At 45.9% G+C, this 22,408-nt stretch overlaps 1 protein-coding gene across 1 annotated transcript in view; it reads left to right on the forward strand.

The window, feature by feature from the left end:
• Window positions 1-4,918: 4,918 nt before the first annotated feature.
• SLC35H1 (solute carrier family 35 member H1) overlaps window positions 4,919-22,408 on the forward strand; it is a 125,406-nt gene continuing 107,916 nt past the window's right edge. The window contains exon 1 of the mRNA XM_078651890.1: window positions 4,919-5,106. The gene's annotated coding sequence lies outside the window, so the exon portion shown is untranslated. The remainder of the gene's footprint in view (window positions 5,107-22,408) is intronic.

Here is a 22,408-nt window from a genome sequence, read left to right on the forward strand (position 1 = left end):
TGCTGTAATAAACCTGCAGAAACTCCTACTACCTCGAATCTTGACTCTTATTTTATTGAGCTATCTGTTATGCTATAAGTCTAGTCAAAAATAGGGTATTATTTATTTATTTACCACAACTCTGAAAATTGTTCCATCTCCACTGATCAAATTAATGTACTTTCAGACCGAGAAAGTGTAAATTTAGTCATAAAAATTCATACAAGTTTTGGTGATCCCCAAACTATGATCCGATACCTTTCAATCCTGGCACGAGTCTGAAATGTATTCTATCGAAAGGCTGGAGTAACTCCCTTACCAAGATAGGAAGGAAAATGGATCGCTCCCACATTTGGTGTGGGTCTTAGGAAAGGGCTTTTCCCACACTGTAAAAAATTATCAATGCTGTGAAAGAGAAAAAAGTGGGCATTAATACAGGGTTCCCTAAAACCCATGATGATGTTGCTGCTAAGCAGAACTCAATATAGGAGGAATATGACCCCTTAGAAATAGTTTGATGACATTCCCATAAGTATAACTGGAAACCTGCACTGGTGCAGCTTCCCAGTTACACTTCTATAAATATCTGTAAATCCCAAAGAGCAGTAAAATAGCATTCACAAATACGGAGGCGCAATGCAGATTTACTACTTTTTTGTGAACTGGGCACTAAGTTTTCAACTGGCATTAATGGTACAATAAGTGCAAACATGACTATAGACCCGATTCAGGCAGGAGACGCATGATTTTTTATGCCAAAATGGCTACATTTCAGGTATTTATTGCTAAAATTGTCTCTCCTTCAATATATACGGATAGGGAAGCTACATTATCTGATTTGTTTTTCAAAATCTCCCAGTTTGGAAATTCTTGGCATCGCAGTGTAGAGGCCAACACTTAAAAAAAAAATAACACAAGGAGAAGTGTCTTGGAGAGAACATATAATAGTAGTATAAAAATTCTTAACTTATTTAGAATGATCTTCTATAACCTATGCAACAATCTATGCAACTATTTGAAACTATACATTTCTCAGGAATAGTTATGGTATGTGTATAGTACTATGATGTATTTTAAAGCACATTAATCAATTACATCACAACTTCTGTGACTTTGTATGAGTTGAGCAGTACAAAAGGGGGTGGTGAAGGACGAAGCATCTGAACCAATCAAACACTCACACCCAGTCAACAGATCTGGGTTTAATCCATCACCGTTCTTTAGCCCACTCTGCCACCCCAGTTCAGACATGGCCATATGCAAATCATTCTGACCCTGTGCCTCATAGGAACAGTCCGGCCCAAACTGCCAAGCCATGCCTTCCCTGGACTGGAATCAAGCTTCCCAGGACTGGTTTCTGGCATTTCAGCCGTCTTCAGGCAGGCTTGCTTGAATCCAGTTGCAAAGTGAGCAAGGGACTCATGTCTGAGCATACCCTGCCAACTTATGGCGAACAAAGCGGTACAAAAGGGGGTGGTGATGGACGGAGCATCTGAACCAATCAAACACTCGCATCCAGTCAACAGATCTGGGTTTAATCCATCACCTCTTGGCAGTTCGGGCTGGACTGTTCCCATGAGGACAGGGTCAGACTGATTTGCATATGGCCATGTCTGAACTGGGGTGGCAGAGTGGGCTAAAGAACAGTGATGGATTAAACCCAGATCTGTTGACTGGGTGTGAGTGTTTGATTGGTTCAGATGCTCCGTCCATCACCACCCCCTTTTGTGCCGCTTTGTATGAGTTGGACACATATTAACTATAGTGACTCGACCTGACCTGGTCAGAGCCGGTCGCTCCACCCGCCTCGTGCCTGACCCCCACCGCTGAGCCTTTGGTGTGCCCCTGAGCTGTTGTGCCCCTCAAGGATCTGGTATTCTTGCGCTGCTGTGCCCCTCAAGGATCGGGTCTTGTGCATCATTTTATTTTTATTAACTTATTCCTCTGCTGGCCGTTATTGAACTGTTGTGCCTGTTCGTTTTCTCTGCTTTCCTATACTGTCGTGCCCCCTTATTGCTGCCGCCACCGCTGCCCGCTGTAAGTCTGTAGTTTCAGTTTTGTTTCCAGTTACCATTTGTTGTGCCCGGTGCCCCTCCACCCCGCTCCCTGCCGCTGCTCAGCCCAACCCCCGTCCCCTCCTGCATCTCCGCTCCTACCCTCCCCTTTGCACCCCGCTCCCGCCTCCCAGCTGCTCCTCCCTCGCTCCGCCCCCTCCACTATCCACTTATGACAGTTGCATCTGCGCGCAGCGTTCACACGCAACGGGCGTGCCAAAGGTAAGCCCGTCTACGCCCGTCCGCGCCTGGACCGCACCCAGCGCCAGACCCCTTGGCCCCCGCAAAAACCACTCCAACCGCCTAACATAGGATGCCGCAACCCTCTCTGCACTCAACACCGGCCGTCTCCACAGAAAAATCGCTGACATACATAACAGCTTCGGCGATCAGCCCACCCCCTTTACCACCGAACTGAAACACCCCACCACCACCCTTTGCGCCTGGAACCCGATCAGCACGGAAGACACCATCCGCTTGATGAACTCCATTCACTCCTGATCACCAACCGACCCATGCCCCCACCACATATTCAACAAGGCCGACTCCATCATCGCACCCCATCTTCGAGATATCATCAACCGCTCCCTCAACACCGCTACCTTCCCGGAAAGCTGGAAACATGCCGAACTCAGTGCCCTCCTGAAGAAACCTACAGCAGACCCCACTGAACTCAAGAACTACCGCCCCATCTTGCTCCTCCCTTTCCCTGCCAAAGTCATAGAGAAGGCCGTCAACAGTCAGCTCGCCGCCTTCCTCGAGTCTAACGGCTCCCTCGACCCCTGACAGTCCGGCTTCCGAGCCAAACACAGCACGAGACCGCCCTCATCGCAGCCACAGACGACATCCGAACACTACTCGAAAATGGGGAAACAGCTGCCCTCATCCTCTTGGACCTCTCCGCAGCGTTTGACACGGTCTGTCATAGCACCCTCGTACAACGCCCCAGCAACGTCGGGATACAAGGAAAAGCACTGGATTGGATCATATCGTTCCTCGCCGGAAGAACCCAGAGAGTCCGCCTCCCCCTTTCAAATCAGAGGCCACCGAAGTCATCTGCGGCGTACCACAAGGATCATCGCTCAGCCCCACCCTCTTCAACGTCTACATGAGTCCACTCGCTTCCATCGCACGCCAACACAACCTCAACATCATCTCCTACGCTGACGACACACAGCTGATCCTCTCCCTCACCAAAGACCCAAACACCGCCAAAACCAACCTACACGAAGGGATGAAAGACGTAGCCGAGTGGATGAAGAACAGCCGCTTAAAACTGAATTCAGACAAGACGGAAGTCCTCATCCTAGGATCATCCTCCTCCGCATGGGACGACTCATGGTGGCCACCGGCCCTAGGCAGCGCGCCCAAACCAACGGACCATGCTCGCAACCTGAGATTCATTCTAGACTCCTCCCTCTCGATGACCAGACAAGTCAACGCCATATCATCATCATGCTTTAACATCTTACGAATGCTCAAAAAGATCTTCCGATGGATCCCCACCGAAACTAGAAAGACGGTCACCCAAGCACTCGTCACAAGCCGACTGGACTACGGAAACACCCTCTACGCCGGAACCACAGCCAAATTACAGAAAAAACTCCAACGCATTCAGAACTCCTCCGCCAGACTCATCCTAGACATACCCCGCCACAATCACATATCCGGTCACCTGAAAGACCTTCATTGGCTCCCCGTCAACAAGAGAATAACGTTCCGTCTCCTCACCCACGCACACAAAGCCCTCTACGACCTAGGACCCAAATACCTCAACACGCGCCTGACCTTTTACACCCCCACCCGCCAACTACGATCGCCCAATCAAGCCCTCGCCGCGATTCCACGCATCCGAAGAACCACCATGGGAGGAAGATCTTTCTCTTACTTAGCGGCCAAAACCTGGAACTCTCTCCCCACCCACCTCCGCCTTACACAGAACCACCTCTCCTTCAGAAAACAACTCAAAACTTGGCTATTTGATAAGTAGCGAAGCGACCCCCCCCCCGCCCCTCCCCAAGCGCCTTGAGACCCTCCGGGTGAGTAGTGCGCTATACAAATTCTGACTTGACTTGACTATTCCATTGAAACATTTTTTTCCATAAAAAATACATGGGATTTTGGTAGGTAGCGCTGCAACATATTTTGCGGTTTTGTAGCACTGTAGACAGGTGTTCCTATTAATCAACAACTCAGTATTACAGAAGAATGAAATGCTGAGACTTCCCTGATGGGTTTGTAACCAGTGTCCTGGAGGTTACTCAAACATCAATGCCGTAGGAACTATACTTACACCCGTCTACATTCATGCAGATGCTATTATTTGAGAATGGACTTATAGCTGTAATAATAAAAAAATATATACTAAGTAAAGACATTCATTATGGTCTCTTTCTTAAGTACTTTTCTTGGTAAGGTGAAAACATCATAATTGCTGTATATTGTACAATTAACGAGGTTAGGCATAGAAAAAGGGACACTTTTCCAATTCTAGAATACGGGTGGGCCAAGACGGGCACCCTTGGCGGACCTGGCTCCCTTTCTAGAACCGCTTTGACCTCCCAACCAATTCAAAACAGCAACCAGGCTCGCGACAAACTTTCACAATGGCCAGTAACTATCTCAGGGCAGGTAAACCCCCAGCCACACCCACTACTCCACTCCAAAGTGTGTAACCACCCACTCATTATAGCAATACAGCTCAGATACAGTTGCTAGCGGATTTCACAGCGAATCAGCACTCCAATATTCTGTATGGCGCACTAGGATTGGCTAAGATGTCCACGGTGCTCCAATCATAGGTCACCTAAAACATTAGCAGTGCCGCCCCCTCCCAGGCCATCCTACAATATGTTCAGCCGTGGGATTGGTTGTTACATAGCCATATGTTTTACCGACAAACTACGTCAGTTAAAACCACATCAAACATGGATGACGGACATTCTATCTGAAGTCCTAGATAGTTAACAACGTCTGTAGCTGGACAGAATAGAGGCGTTTTCCCCTGGGTGAAGAAACGGCGGTGAATGCAGATCTCTGGCTGATCGAACGGGTCATTGGTTCCGCCTCCAAGGCAAGTACTAGTGCAGGAAAACGACAGCCTTGTCAGTCCCTTTCTAGCCATAATAGCTTTGTGATACGTGGCGCTGGCGCAGAGGACATGCTGACGTCTCACACCTGAAAATCCATTAGAGGGGGCGGGCCAGCAAAACTAACATATTTGTTTTGGCTCTAGGCGCCCATGCACAAACCGAGTCATAAAGATGATTGGCATGCAAAGCGTGCAACAAATATCATTTAAACATGGCATCTCTTCGAATTCAGGAACAATGTATTTCTTATGTCACTGCATTGAATGACATTTATTAAGCGAAATTTGTTATGCATAATAAACTTAGAGGTGTGAGCGTTTCCTTGTACCAGCTCATCTTCCGCAATGTCCTGTTTCGCGCGCACACACGCACTGTCTTTCTGTAAAAATAACATTTACATTTCCTTTGGCTGTATTTTAACAACGGTATACCTTATTTAGGCTTGCCACCTTACCAAGATAAAAAATACCGGCTAGGTGGTGGTGTTTTAAGAGTCTGGAAATGCAAGGACATGATACTAAATATGACATTGTAACAAAATCGTATGTATTTATCTGTAACATGTCTTTTCTGTCTTTGTTTACTTCAAATATTAGGATGCATCAACGCTGCTTTAGAACACATTTAAAAGTGCTTTCACTTTATATTTGCTGTTTGATGTGTGTTCAGATGAGGCATAAAAAAAATACCAGCTTTTCTTGATTTTGTTTATTTTTGTTCCGGCCGTACATTAAAATGCAGGTTGTGCAGGTAGAAAACTGCTTGGATGTCAACACTAACCTCCTTCATTCGCACATAAAAAAAAGCTGCAAAACATTCGGGCATATTTTAATTACACGTTTTACACATTAGCTAAAGTAACCATAAGGAAGAAAAGAAAGTATCCTAGACAACTTAACCTTGGGAACACCTTTAGTTTCAAAGACACTTTTAGTTTTAAACTCTCTGAAAACCAGTGTATTTTATTAACATGCATTAGAGTATTTCCTTAGTAAATCAGATTGTCCCTGCATTTAGAGGCATTTATTAGCATCAACAGTTTCAAGCATGATCTTGTAAACTTTAATGCCCCCCAACCCCATTCTGAAAATAATTCTTTTAGTGAACCAAGAGGTAAGTAATTTGTCAGGTGCACCTTGTGTGTAGCCTTGGTTGTTATATAATTGGAACACCAGTACAGTTTGTTAAACTAAACGCTAGAAGGTTTTGTACTATACAACTCATGTATTTTAAGGGGCTCCAATATGTGCAAATGAAGAAATAAGAGGCTAAGTGAAATTATCAAATTGCCCAGGATCACACAATTTCATCAAGTGGGAGAAGTCAGGACTGATATCAGGTTTTCTGGTTTCACATTTTGCAATTCAGCCACCAGAGATGAGTATCTCTTTCCTTCTCATGTTTTACATTATAAATTAATGCTTTAACTTTAATTCTTGATGCATGAGAATAGAGCATAGGTGGCAGGCGGAAGTCACGTGAAGGCTCGCTTTGTTGTCCACACCGTGCATCTGTTTAGAGTCCCCCTCCACTCACCATTCATCACCCCAATCCTTCTATTGTTGGCATTGGTGCGGCCCTTAGGCATGCCACAGACATAACTTTGTGACCCTCGGGGTAATGTTTGTGAGTATCCATGCCGTATTGCCTTCAACCTCACATCTAGAGCTCTAAATTGTTCCCTGTCTTGAGCACCCACCCACAACCTAACCATACCCAGGCACCTAGAGGCACCCCATTTCACGGTATGTGTTATACAGCAGTCCTAAGTTACATGAGAAACCTACTGAAATGAAACATCTTGCAGTAGTATTTTGCCTGTAAAATGAAGGACACAAATATATGGCTGTTTTTGGACCTATTTCAAAGCCATTGTTTAAAGGCCTGCCACCCCCCCAAAAAAAAATTCTCCCTTTTCCTCATGTTGACATGTATGAGGTATGTGTATGTGTAACATACGTGTTATCAAAAGAGACTAGCTTAAATATGACCAATATTGTTAGGACTCTGATTAGATTTGTCATGGGCACCTCGTTGGTGAGTTCATGAAGCCCTCACCCACCAACCTGGTTGGTGGCATGCTTCATCATCGGGCCCACCCAGTGACACCTAATGTGTCCCGGGTGTGCTGCGACGCCTGATTACAGCTTTTCTGGTCAGAGCCTGCCTTGTACCTGTTGCACCGTCTGTCAGGCATACATTTATGGACTCCATGTTCTTCCTGACTATTTTGTGTGTAAAGTTTACCGGGTCAATATGTTCCAATTGCAGTCTCAAACACCTGTTTTTGCCTTTTCCCGGGGGGTTCATTTTTGTTTTTAGATCAAGGGTAATAGAGTTGTGATCACTTAGGCAGTTTGGGCTAATTTTGTCATCTATAACCAAGGGGATGGGCTCAGCTGAGGTAATCATAAAGTCTATTGTGCTCCCCTGGGTGCCCCCATGAAAGTAAGGATATTTTCGCCGGCGTTTGCCCTGGGTTCCGCGAGAACTTGGAGGTCTTGCTTAGAAATGAGTCACCCAGTGTGTTGTGTTTGAAGTGGGCCCTATTCAATTCCCATCTTCTCGTGGAAAGCTGCATAGTTTGATATCACGCTGGGTGCAAAGTGACAGATTGAAATCCCACACCCAGAGCACCAATATTTTCTTATTTAAGTGCATAAGGAAGCTGTCCAAAAATGCTCAAGGTCTTCTATTGCCTTGTATGCCTGTGTGTTGCAGATGTTATTATGGAATTTTGAAAACCAAATATCCCACTCACTAGGGAGAGAGGTCTATGCTACGAGTGATGCCACAGCAAATTGAAATAATGCATGGAACCCGTTTAAATGGAAGGGGTGTGTCGTCCAAATTTCTTTTGGAGTGTGCGCTCGATGAACGATGAAACACTAGGGTTTCTTCACAACATTGTATTTATTTTCTTGCAGTCTTGAATATATCTTCAAAACATATTTCGGTTTAAATGTTGCATACGTCAACTTTTTGCAAGCATAATGTCCATCTTATGTTACAAATTACAACATCGTCGTGATTTAGACATCCACCCAATGCATTTCGGGTCACTACACCTCTTCTGGGTCCCCTTATATCTGTATGAACATTGGGACTTCATTTTTTCTCGTGAATTCGAAATGTACTTTTTATGAGATATTCGTTTAATTTAATTTGATGTTTAATGTGATGTTGTTATTTTCCCAAATTTGAGCTCACTAGATGTCGCCACCATGCAGGTTTTGTTTGCATGTAACTTTATTATTCACGTCGTAACACTTCCCTAGTACGAAGCCGGTATACTCTGATCACATGGTGGGGGTGGCCGCGCACATCTCCCATTCCATTGGATAACCGCGGTGCAGCACGTGAGATGCATCGTACAAATCACATTGCGCTATGTTCACTCGTTAGACCTTTACATTTCTCTCTGAGACGCGGCATCGTCCGGTCTGCACGTAAGTTTTTTGATAACTTTTTTAAAAACTTCGTTGCTTAGAAGTCTTTGCCCCTGCATGAATCCACACGACAACACTTGGCTTCCCACTTTGCTTTCACCTACGTCTTTCAGTAATACCAACGCTATCTCGCTCGTTTTTTATACAAACAGTCACTTTATGCCACTTGATTACGTTTCTCTTCACTATGTCCTTGCACTCGACGTTTTAGGTTATGCACTGAATCTGCACGTTCACAATGAGCACCATTACTTTGCACTTATTATTATCATATCTCCGGTTGGAGTAACTAATTTGGTCCTGTTTTGCCCTTACTTTCAGACCCCTGACGAAGGGTCCTGGTGTAGTGACCCGAAATGCATTGGGTGGATGTCTAAATCACGACGATGTTGTAATTTGTAACATAAGATGAACATTATGCTTGCAAAAAGTTAACGTATGCAACATTTAAACCAAAATATGTTTTGAAGATATATTCAAGACTGCAAGAAAATAAATACAATGTTGTGAAGAAACCCTAGTGTTTCATCGTTCATCGAGCGCACACTCCAGTAGGCAGGTGACCCTGCCCACAACATATTCTTTCAATTTGAAGGCACGCTGACTACGTGCGACGTGTGTAGCGCCAATTTGATAAAAAACTAAAGACTCAACAATTTATCTACAGAATTGAGTGCACGGGGATAACACGTTCGTCCAAATTTCTTTCACACATATTAAATCAAACGAAGACAGAAGTTTAGCCAATTTGGATTGTTTAACTTGCTGCAAGCCCCTGCAATGTTGCACGTGGCAACCTTTAAACCTTTGTTGGAGTCATTTGGAGCTGAGGGGTCGAAAGCAAAGTTTGTTGTTTATGAGGTGTCCCTACTTTTGACCAGAAAGTGTTTAAGTAACTCATTCATATTAACTGTAGACCAATATGTTCCCTAATGAGTTTTGCCATTCTTAAAATACTGTATTATTGATGCTAGACATGTAAATATGTAGGAGAATTTTTCTCTCGAATACCTCTAAGGTCCTAATGAATATGCCTGCATTGTTGTTTTATGTTGACTGAGAATTATATAATACTGTAGTGCCATTAGTTTTGCCTTGCATCGTTGTTAGATATGAGAACTGTAATTCCCTGATGATTCCAAAACAGCCTGAAGTCAGTTTTTTCTTCAAGTGGATCATCAATAGTTTGGGTGCATTTACTATTTTTGTATATGCATGAGTGTTCCTTGAGATGTGTAGCAACTGTTTCTACCTGTTCAGGTGCATGCCTTTGAATGATTTGGAATGTACGTATCCTGCACCAGCTAGGTACAGGAAACTCCTTTTCTACTAAGATTCTAACCACAGATTCCTCATCGATCCTCCCTGTTCTGCGAACTGGGCTCTTCATTCTAAAGATCCAATTAGATAGGGCACACTGGTCAAAACATTGATTTATGTGGCTCTGAGTTTTTGGTGTGGAAATAGCCAAAAAACTGATTTCAGTGCGTCAGGTTAGCGCATATATGGGACCACAATGGCACTTCCTTTAAGCCGATTGACACCATCTACCGGCGCTCAGAGGTACTGCTTAAGATTTTCCGGATCCAGCCTGATGCCTGTGGAATATTCTAAGGTGTGGAATTTGTGGTTACATTGAGTCTCTACCAGAAAAGACATTACCGAAGGGAAGTAGCTTGTTCTTTTAGTTCAAGTCTACCAAGCAGCACAAGCTGTTTGGTTGTGAAAGGCATATTGTGGACTTACCAAGAACTTGCAGGGACGTAGAGCCCACTCATTGCTTACCATCGATTGGTTTTATGGTTACACAGTGCTTGCTTATTTGATGTCTTTCCTTGTACTTCTCCCTCACCCCCATGTTGCTGTTTCCCTTGTGTGCTTCAACCTCTACACCGTGTTGCATTATCCCTTTTGTGCTTCTCTACACTCCATGTTGCTGTCTCCTTCGTATGTTCCTCCGCTGACCTTGTGGTGTTCTCTCCCTCGTGTCCTCACCTGCTCCCCACTACTCCCCCCACCCACTCCTCCTTTGCACCCCACCTCTGCTGTTCTTTATAAAGTATATCTTTTTGAAAGAGAAGATGTGAAAAATCTCTTTGTTCGCTGTAAGTTTTCTAATTTCACTACTATTCATGGTGACTCATTTGAGATCTCTTTCTAGCATTTACAAGCGTTCGGTCCTATGGAGGCTCTCCACCTCGGGTGCTAGCTGTGTGTAGCCTCCTTCCACTGTGATAGTGTCTACCATTAATAGCGGTGCCTTGCTCTTGTCTACCTCCAGTTTTATTAATTGTGACATTTACCGTTTATGCACCTTTGATGCTGCATCATATATGACCAGACATTTGGAATTGGGGAAACCTAGTTTAAAGCAATTTTTTTTTTAGGGATCAGTGCTTTCCTGATGTAAACAAATAGGTCACGGCACTGAGACAATCATCCTTACCCCATACTTTATGGTACTTGATCGGGCTCGGTTTTATTTAAACTGTAATTTAGATAGTTTATTTCGAAATTTTAATGTAAACTATCCTGCGATTTTAATGTGTGTATTTATATTTAACTGTCTTTTATAGTTCAGGTTATCTGAATCAAATAAAGTTAGTTGATTGAGACGATCAGACAACAGGTAGCACAAGCAAGAGGGGACCGGGATTTGCCTGCATTTACAAGCGAAACACTGTGCCATTGTAAACAAAACTATATATTTTAGCAGTGGCAGGAGAAGTATTCACATATAAACCACTTTGCTCTGTCTGGGGGGAAATACATGGATTGGCAATGCCATATAGGTCTGGCTTAATAATCTAGATGCCTTTTGTGCGATTGAGTTTAGGGATTTATAAATCGTCATTATGCATGTGTTGCCTAGGACTATTTTGTGCATGTGTCTTGATTGACAACCTGTTCTCTGCACAAGAGAGGGAGACTTATTGCTAATATAGACCGAGTTAGGCACACAATCTATATGGTTGATTGGCTTATCAAATAGTTTCCTCCTTGGTAGATTAACTAAGTTCTCTTATATTTTCTTGAGTTACAGAATACGTGTCAGATGGCTTTCTCCTGATGACACCCTTTTAGCAAACTTTGGGTCGAAACGTCGACTGCATAGTAGAGTTCAGTTACCGTAGAATTTGGGTATATAGGGTTAGTCCATCTTCATACATTTCCGTATACTACACTTATACAAAGACAGTCATCATCTGTACAACAAACCAGTTCAAAAGCACACACTGCAGCACAGAGATCCAGCGACGACCTGCTTTCTGTAGAAGGTTATTTGGAGAATTTAACAACAATAACCAAAAAAACTTGAGATCAACCATGTTCTGTTTTGCTGCTTGAGTAACATAACATTAATAAATAACAAGCATTGCAAATGCAATAGATCTCGCATTAGAAAAGTTGGAGTTATTGGTCTTGTAAATGACATATTTTATTTATTTGTTGGTTTTTAAAATTGCTAAATTGATGGCTTTGTCATTTACAATGCCAATAGTTATAACTTTCGCGAATGTGACACCTATAGCATTTGGAATGCAACATGTTTTGTATTTACGTGACTTAGATGGCAGCTCTGGTCGTTAGGCCACATCTCTAGAGAGCAGGAGAGTGCAGCAGGGGAGAGAAGCACAGCAATGCAATAGGTCTCGCATTAGGAAAGTTTGAGCTATTGGTATTGTAAAGGACACATTTTTTATTTATGTGCTTGTTTTGAAAATAGCGAAATTAATAGCTTTGTTATTTACAATGCCAATAGTTTTATCTTTCGCAAATGTGACACCTATTGTAACACAATATGTGTTGTGAGGGTGAGTGAGGGTGAGGGTGAGGGTGAGGGGTTGAGGGTGAGGGGTTGAGGGTGAGTGAGAGGGTGAGGGGTTGAGGGTGAGGGGTTGAGGGTGAGGGGTTGAGGGTGAGTGAGGGTGAGGGGTTGAGGGTGAGTGAGGGTGAGTGAGGGTGAGGGGTTGAGGGTGAGTGAGGGTGAGTGAGAGTGAGGGTGAGGGGTTGAGGGTGAGGGTGAGTGAGGCTGAGGGAGGGTGAGCGTGAGGGGTTGAGGGTGAGTGAGGGTGAGTGAGGGGTTGAGGGTGAGTGAGGGTGAGTGAGGGTGAGGGTGAGTGAGGGTGAGGGGTTGAGGGGTTGAGGGTGAGGGTGAGTGAGGGTGAGGGGTTGAGGGTGAGTGAGGGTGAGGGGTTGAGGGTGAGTGAGGGTGAGGGTGAGGGGTTGAGGGTGGGTGAGGGTGAGTGAGGGTGAGGGTGAGGGGTTGAGGGTGAGGGTGAGTGAGGGTGAGGGTGAGGGTGAGGGGTTTAGGGTGAGTGAGAGTGAGGGGTTGAGGGTGAGTGAGGGGTTGAGGGTGAGTGAGGGGTTGAGGGTGAGTGAGGAGTTGAGGGTGAGTGAGGGTGAGAGGGTGAGGGTGAGGGTGAGTGAGGGTGAGGGGTTGAGGGTGGATGAGGGTGAGGGGTTGAGGGTGAGTGAGGGTGAGTGAGAGTGAGGGTGAGTGAGAGTGAGGGTGAGTGAGGGGTTGAGGGTGAGTGAGGGGTTGAGGGTGTGGGTGAGTGTGGGTGTGGGTGAGGGTGAGTGTGGGTGAGGGTGAGTGTGGGTGAGGGTGAGTGTGGGTGAGGGTGAGTGTGGGTGAGGGTGAGTGTGGGTGAGTGAGTGTGGGTGAGGGTGAGTGTGGGTGAGGGTGAGTGTGGGTGAGTGAGGGTGAGTGAGGGTGAGTGAGGGGTTGAGGGTGAGTGAGGGGTTGAGGGTGTGGGTGTGGGTGAGTGTGGGTGTGGGTGAGTGTGGGTGTGGGTGTGGGTGAGTGTGGGTGTGGGTGAGGGTGAGTGTGGGTGAGGGTGAGTGTGGGTGAGGGTGAGTGTGGGTGAGGGTGAGTGTGGGTGAGGGTGAGTGTGGGTGAGTGTGAGTGAGTGTGGGTGAGGGTGAGTGTGGGTGAGGGTGAGTGAGGGTGAGTGAGGGTGAGTGAGGGTGAGGGTGGGTGAGGGTGAGTGAGGGTGAGGGGTTGAGGGTGAGGGTGAGGGTGAGTGGGGGTGAGGGGTTGAGGGTGAGTGAGGGTGAGGGGTTGAGGGTGAGTGAGGGTGAGGGTGAGGGGTTGAGGGTGAGTGAGGGTGAGGGGGTGAGTGAGGGTGAGGGTGAGTGAGGGTTGAGGGTGAGTGAGTGAGGGTGAGGGGTTGAGGGTGAGTGAGGGTGGGTGAGGGGTTGAGGGGTTGAGGGTGAGGGTGAGTGAGGGTGAGGGGTTGAGGGTGAGTGAGGTTGAGGGTGAGTGAGGGTGAGGGTGAGGGTGAGTGAGGGTGAGGGGTTGAGGGTGAGGGAGGGTGAGGGTGAGGGGTTGAGGGTGAGGGAGGGTGAGGGTGAGTGAGGGTGAGGGGGTGAGTGAGGGTGAGGGTGAGAGGGTGAGTGAGGGTGAGGGGTTGAGGGTGAGTGAGGGTGAGTGAGGGTGAGGGGTTGAGGGTGAGTGAGGGTGAGGGGTTGAGGGTGAGTGAGAGTGAGGGTGAGGGGTTGAGGGTGAGGGGGTGAGGGTGAGGGTGGGTGAGTGAGGGTGAGGGGTTGAGGGTGAGTGAGGGTGAGTGAGGGGTTGAGGGTGAGTGAGGGTGAGTGAGGGTGAGTGAGGGTGAGTGAGGGTGAGTGAGGGTGAGTGAGGGTGAGGGGTTGAGGGTGAGTGAGGGTGAGGGTGAGTGAGGGTGAGGGGTTGAGGGTGAGTGAGGGTGAGTGAGGGTGGGTGAGGGTGAGGGTGAGGGTGAGTGAGGGTGAGGGTGAGTGAGGGTGAGGGTGAGTGAAGGGTTGAGGGTGAGGGGTTGAGGGTGAGTGAGGGTGAGGGTGGATGTGGTGGTGGATGTGGTGGTGGATGCGGTGGTGGTGGATGCGGTGGTGGTGGATGTGGAGGTGGTGGTGGATGTGGTGGTGGATGTGGTGGATGTGGGGTGATTGCGGCTTGCAAGCTTATTCCGCTCACGTTATGCAGTTTCAAACATGATTGCCACTATTACTCTCAAATTCACTTGGCAGCAAACTGGTGAACTAATTAAAAGAAAGTCGTATTCAGCGTTATGGCCGGTACTTTATTCCAGCAAAGTGGCAAGCCAGTACACACCAATGAGCTAGTAAAGCTAAAAACACACCACATGGCACAATTGCTGGCTGAGCGAGCAGAAGTAAGCCAAACAGCTTTCCCGTAGCTAAGGAGAGCTGAGCTCTTTTTGTAGCAGCACGCATAAGAAAAGTCCCGTATTTTCACCAAAACACTCTCTGATAATGATCAGCCGAATTCAGAAGGCTTCCTGCCCTCATATATTCCCAAGAGAGCAGTAATCTTATAAGGAAATGCTGTCATCACACCTAAAGCTACGGATGAGGAGAGCTTGCTGGAAGACATTCAATTAATGAAAAAAAAGAAAAGAAAAGGAGACACGGCCGGCCGGCCGTGAACTGAAAGCACGGCCGGCCGGCCGTGAAAAAGCCTTTGATGCCGCAGGGGGTAATTAGGGGAGGAGAATGGCTGGGCTGAGGCACAGCGCCAAGCCTTTGATGCAGCAGGGGGCGGAGCGGGAAGAGCTGCTGGCGGCACTAAGCTGACGATTTGATGCTGTGCACGCGCATTTTAACTAATTGCGCTTGCACATTGAGTTAAAAGTGCACATGCACTTCATCAAATCGCCAGTGAATCGGCAGTGTAGGTAAGCTTTGTTTAAGCCCCCATAGTCTCGCTCTGCTCAATGCGCATGCGCATTGACAGGCGAGACCTAAAAACTAGCCATTATGTATAGCGGCACACATACACATTACAATCTTGAGCGCACCAGGATGCTGGATTCAGCCACTTATTTACAATCCAGGATGCTTGTACAAAAAGCTTTTTAAATCCGCACCCAGAGAAATATATTGGTTAAACTAATATCAGTCATATCTTTTTTTGTTCCACAGCACTTGATGCTGCAGATTTGCTGTTTAGTAACACTACAAAAAAAATCAAACTCCTAAAACATTTTATTCTGAGGGACTTTTTTAATCACGTTGGACTGAAGAAAGACTTGACCAATCAGACCAGGATTCGACTTTACAGGGGATGTTTTGGACACTGTACTCTGCACTGAGCTCTAAAGTTTATGGTACATTTTATTGATTGAAATTTCTGATATATGGTACAGGATCCTCACTACAGTTGGTTTATACTGTTTCACTACCAGCACAATGCAGAGCATGTCCTTCATGGTGGCCTCTGGTTGGTCATTGGAGCTCCATTGGAGCTGGTGGATGCTGTGCCTTCTCCCCACTGACTCCGCCAGGGTGCGCTGCTTGTGCAAGCACAGCCCGATAATTACATGCACTCACCCAGATATAAAAGCAAACACACATTAAGAAATCCAAAAGACGCTTATGCATACACACATTGATATGCATAACAAACAAGTCCAGACATAACCACACTTGAGCACACAGATGCAGTGGTGCCCATTCAACCTAGTGAGCACTAGGAGCTGACGCAGCTCAGATCATCGCCATGCCATGTTGGACACTCCATGATCACTGGACGAGGCTGGGCTTTCAGGTAGAGAGGTGTTGGCTTAGTGATTCACATCAGCAAATGACATAATTTCAACACACTTGCCTGAGGAATGTCGATGTATATTGTTAAGGTTGCATGTACTATAACAAAGTCAGATCTGTTAGCTTTGCCAATGCTGTTTTTTGTTTGTTTTGTTCACCGATTAGACTTTGGTCCGCCATGTCGGAACGTGAAAAGCCAAAATGGCTGCTGTTACCTTCTGAAGGCGAGACCTATTGGCATTGCCGGTGCTTGTTCGGGTTGTGAGTTTCCGGGTTGTGTAGGATCTGGTCGTGTAAAAAAGGATAGGCAGAGAAATGAGCCTGTGAAAGAGCAAGAGATAAAGGGTTAGTCAACAAGATATCGATGGATGTTGGTGTGAAGTGTCCCGTGTGAAGCATAAATATTAAAATAAGGTCCAGGAGCTGATTAGGAAAGTTAATCGAACTGAAGTACTGTGTGTCTGAGGGCAAACCATATGCCATTAGTCGGATGACAACCAGCTTCTTACAAAGGTGTTGACCGTTGTCACCATCAGCAAATACCTGGGAAGACTTGTTAATGCGATTGAGGGCTATATTCTCTTTGACCATAGTACAAAAAATCAATCCTGCTTGTCTTAGTTACCTATTTAAATTAGGCTGGCCTTTAGCTTTGTTAACACAAATGTTAATTGATGATTCTGACGCATATCAACTTAGAGTGACAACAGTCCTGTGTGGAGACCACTAGGGTTACATTAACTATTTTAACATTCGAGCGAAAGAACGGTTTTATTTTGCTCAACTGCTTTGTCGTGCCAAAGGAGGCTTTGGGCCCGGGGTTTAGGAACGGAAATAAAGGCAAAGGAAACCATGATATCAAAAAGGACTTCAAAAGTTTTTGCATTGACACAAATTTCTTTGCGAGGGATGTATTGGGGCACCTTATTAAATGGCTTTGTCTAAAGCTGGTTTGTTCCGTGCGGTGTCTGTGGTAATTTTGTTTTGATCTCATTGCGACAGAGCCCATTGGTTAATATGCATCTTTCAATTAAGTTGTCTGGTATGTTTGTTTGCTCAAGGCCGGTATTAGGTTGTCGGTTGTTCTTGGTTGGAAAATGTTGAAGAAACCTGACATTATCATTGTATTCAAAGAAAGGAGACAACCAGCACTTAAACCTGAGACTATCGCATGCATCAGTTTTAACTTTACGCATACCATACATTGAACAGGTGTTCAAAAGTAAGAGAACAGAGGCTATGCTTTTTTTGTTTCGAAGCTGTAGGGAAAAAACATCCAGATTTGGCAGCCTTAGGAACAAGGACTTTGCATTTAAGGTTTCCCTGGGAAGTTTTTGGGCTTTAGTGATGGTACTAGAGGATGCGTATCAACAGTTTTAGAAATTGTTCCTACAAACATATTTGAACATGTGAGCAATATAGAGAAGTAAGAATTTCTTTTTTTGTGTAAAATTGTATTCCTGAATGTGCAAGGGTGTTTGACACTGGGGGCAATTAACCCATCCTCTTGGGCAGTAAATATTGATGGACCAGATCTTCAAGCAAATCTAGTTGTCATATGCTTGCTGACATACACAGGATCCTGCCCCCTAATGCCTGATAATCCTGCACCGTTCATCTGTAGAATGAGTAGTTTAGGTGTGAATAAGAAGCAAGGCATGGGAGTGTTGTTTTTCAGGGTGTTCCTGTTTGGATCAGTGAAGCTAGAGGGAAATGGCTCCAGGCTTTGCTTCCTGTACAATAGAATATAGCGAGGAACAGTATCTCATTGTCAATTATGAAACACCGCTGAGAGATGGATGAAATGAAATGAAATGAAAAATTGCATTTGTATAGCGCGTAACTACCCTGAGGCCTCGCAGCGATAAAACCAAGCAAATAGGTAGTCTCACATATAATTTACTTGTGGAATCCTCTGTGATCTGGCAGATGCAGGATTCCGTGCTGCACATGGGTAGAAACTAGGCAGAGCAAAAAAGGAATCACTCTCTTTGCCCATGACGAGGACAGATCTGAACCTGCACAAAGGGGGAAGATGTCAAGGAAAGGGGCAGCCTAATCAATACAAATTAAAAAGGCTCCTGACAAGGGAGGGAGAACCACAGACTGGTGTTAGTCACCCAGAAAAAGAGAAAGTGCCTAGGTTAGCGCAATCAAACCCTGGCATCTAAAGAGTACAGCTGTGAATTAAGTTGGACATGGACTGCTAACCAGGTAGCACTGTAAATGCTACATCAAGGAATTTTCAAATTTTGTATGATGGATCTTGTTTGTTCAGGCCATGAGACATTGTTTTCCCATGGTATTTATTTATTGGCATTTCAAATAATGTAACATTTACCTGCTATTATATAGTCTACGTTTACAATATAAGGAACATGGTAGATGGGTGCAACTGCAAGAGTAATCCATACGGTTATACATTGAAGATAATGTTGAGGTGTTATAGTTTGTAAACTTTAACAACTAAACAAACTGTAATCTGTATAGAATGGAGGAAGTTTTAAGGCGCGGAGGGAGGATGGAAGGACACTGTAGGAGGCGGTAGGGCGTTATCTTATTTGCCCCCTGTTATGCCACTAGCCTGGCCTTTGATGGGGTAGAGGATGCTTTGTGATTTGGGAGAGAGAAGCGGTAATGGGATAACGCATAGCTTGTTGGCAGTTAAAATGAGGAGAGGATGCCCGGTTCGAAAAAACAAGTAGAAGGGTTCAGGGTGGGCTCTCGTCCATCTTGCCCTCCAAAAGTCTAAGGTATTCTTCCCAACGCAGATTTGGTGGAGTCCGTGTATTGTTATAGGTGTTTTGTGCGTGGGCCTCAAGCTCTGCATATACAACTCCCTTTAAGCTGCGAAGCCAGTTCCCCAGTGGGGAAAGGGCGGGAACGTTGTTGACTTAAAACTCAGGAAAATTAATCATTTGGCCAATGCCAGGGCGAGATCAATAAATGTATGCATGTTTTGGGAACGTTTTGAACGCTTGATAAGTGTTAACCTGCAATGTGGTGCCACCCGAGGGAACTGCCTCCCCACTAACTCGAATATATGGGCCAATACTGCAAGATTATCGGGCAGTGCCACACCATGTGCATGAAGTCTCCATTTACCTCAGGGCACCGCCAACAAGTGTGTATGAACCCCGGGAACATGCAGTCTATCCTTTGGGGCGTCCAATACGTTTGGTATAAGTAGTTGAATTGTAGGTATTTGATGTGAGCGCTGTGGGATATATTTTTAACTTTCTGTAGACATCATGTCCTTTGCATATCTGTAAGTTCCTGGCCAATATCTAGTACCCAGCATGTCTTTACGCCCGAAAGTGGTGGATCTGCCTTGTGTTGTAATATGGTGTAGAGGCTTGCCACCGTATGTCTGGCCTGTCCATGTGTGAGGAGTGTTTGCAGCACTAGGGAGATGATTGGCATAGAATGTGTTCTATTCCCGATGGTGTTAAGTGTGCGTGCCAGTGCTGCATAGAGGAGGACATTTCTGGGATGCAGCCTATTTGTTTAGACTAGGTCATCTAACTGTCTCAATAGGCCATCCAAGAACAGATTTCCCCCGCCCGCTCAGATCCCTCCCTCCCTCCCTTCCCCCCTCCCATGTGAGGAGGGCAGCCTCTGATCATGGGCGAATGTCAAATTTACACTGGAGGCTCCGACAAACTGAAAACACCCATAGCGGGTGGGCGGGAGCGAAAGGCACCGGCCCCATCCGAATGGGAATGCTCCTCTTCCAACTGTCTGGCAGCTCCTCATCAGTTCATCACCCTCGATCACTGAGATAGTCTGACTCTGTCCAAGCAGCCATTCTAGGATGGTGTGAGGGAGCAAGTCCAGAAGGCAGTTGTCCCCAGCCAGCCAACGCGCCTTCCATTGGAGTTGTGCAGCTATGTAATATTTTTCATAGTTTGGAGCTCCCAGTACCCTTATCCTGAGATGCATATAGCTTGTGAATAGAGAATCTGTCTACCCTCCACCCCATATCAGAGTGATTAGATACAATTGCAGTTCATGTGAGACCTTCTATTGAGGTCCACCAGTATAGCTAAGAAGAATTAAAGTAGCCTCGGAATAACAAACCCCTTCGAAATGGCCACTGTCCCATAGTGGATGATGGCAGAACGGACCAACAGGGTACTGAGGACTTCATGTTGGTCAGCATCTTCTTTAAGTTCCTTGCTATCAGGTCTTCTTCCTTATGCTGTAAATGGACTCCTAAGTATTTAATAGTGTCATACCCCCATATGAGGGGACTGGTTGGTAATGCTAGTCGCTGTGGTATTGGTACTGCTGCGAGTGGGATTTGATTTGCCCCAGTTAATATGCAGGCCTGATATCTTGCCCTAATCCTCCAAAAAAGCAATTGGATGAGTCGTTACAGTTTTGTGGGCATGGATAGAGATCACTATATTGTCTTCATATAGAGAAATTATATGCTACCGTCTTTCCAGTTGTATACCCCATTCAGGCCTTTTTGCCCATAGAACACAGGCCAAGTGTTCCATGACCATAGCAAAGAAAATGGGGGACAGTGGGCACCCCTGATGGGTGCCACGTTCATTGACGAGTGGATCGGAGATTATGTGGCCGGTTTTCACACCTGCAGCTGGAGTCGTTTGGGGATTTATCCGCAATGGAATTTTACAGCCCAGCCAAAATTTATGGAGCACTGTCAACAGGTAGGTCCACCCCAATGTGCTGAAGACCATCTCGATGTCCAGACAGGCGACCAAGGGGCGTACATCTCTGGTGCGCGCCGAGGCCATTATCAAAAACAGTCTGCGCAAATTAAATGAAGTATTGCATCCTGGGGTGAAGCCATTCTGATCCGGGTGCACTATTGATTGTGCTATTGGCACTAATTTGTTCACTAATATTTTCCATATGATTTTATAGTCTGTGTTCAACAGACCAGGGGCGGTATGAGCCCACCAACAATGGATCTCTAACTGGTTTAGGGAATATTTATTGTAACAGCTTCTCCCCTAGAAGATGGGCGCTGTCTCTTTTCTTTTTTTCAGGCTGCCATATACACTTGCAGTAATCTGGGGGCTAAGTGTGGGGTGAACGTGGCATAAAACTCCACAGGGAAGCAGTCTGTGCCCAGCATGTTATCACTGGCCATCTGTGTGGTTGCCAATTGGATCTCCTCAATATCAAGTGGTGCTTATAATTCTAACCGCTGTTAGGGGGTGATTATTGCTAGTTGGAGGGTGTTCAAGCATGTCTCATGGTGGGGTGCCTCTGTTTTCTCGGTGGGGGGAGCAATGTACAGAGAACTGTAGTACTTGCAGAATACGTGATTCGTTTCTCTCTGTGTATTTATATTTCCCTGCAATGTGCTTATAGCTGCTGTCGTGGGTATAGGCACTTCAGAGCAAAGAAGCCAGGAAAGCAGGCGCCCCGCTTTGTCTCTCCTCATGTTGGCAGGCTATGTATTCTCTGTAGTCCAAGGTGGATTGTCGAGTTAGCGTCTCAGTGTAATCTATTTTCACATGGGCGAGCTGAGTGATGGAGAAAGCGGCAAAGACTGATGCTTTTCCAGCTCTCGGATCCTAGATTTTAAAGATGTCTAGTCTCTCTGAAGGGCCGTCCTGCTGCTGTAGGCTTCCTTAATGGTTAGCCCACATGGTGCCACCTTGTATGCCATTAGACAGGAGAATCTGTGGCAGTACCAGTGTTTTCATGGAAGCAATTGTCTTTTGTGGACCCCAAGGGCGCTTGATATGCTGGGTCACAAAGTGTCATCACAGGGAGTCACCATGTGGATGGGAACCACCCCCACCCCAGCTGAAGAAGTAGTGGGTTTTGATAAAACAAGATGCTTCCTAGGTATTCGGTCCAACCGATTCTCAGAACGAGGTCAGCAGAGCAATAAATAACATCTGTTCTGCTGTGAATTCTATGAAGTCTTAAGTGTGAGTATACCCTACCAGTTGAGGAAGTGAGGTGATATGTCACAGAGTTGCATGTTAGAGGCCTAGCGTTGGAAGTGTTTTGTGACCGTGAGGGATTGGGCCCCTGAGACTGTGGGGGCAAACCTGTCTTTGTCTATATTGGGTGTGTTGTTGAAATCTCTGCACCAGAAGAATGGCAGATGTGCGTACTTTAACAGTATTTGTCTCAATTTGACGAAGACGTCTGCTTGGATGGTGTTGGGGGTGTACAGGGCTCTGGCGATAATGGTGACCCATCCAATAAGCCCTTTAAAATCACGCAGCATCCCTATGGGTTGATGTGAAGTGCTGTATTGCAAAGGGAACCCCTGGCGCAATCCATATCAAGA

This window comes from Lissotriton helveticus, chromosome 7, assembly GCF_964261635.1.
Source record: "Lissotriton helveticus chromosome 7, aLisHel1.1, whole genome shotgun sequence".
NCBI lineage: Eukaryota > Metazoa > Chordata > Amphibia > Caudata > Salamandridae > Lissotriton > Lissotriton helveticus.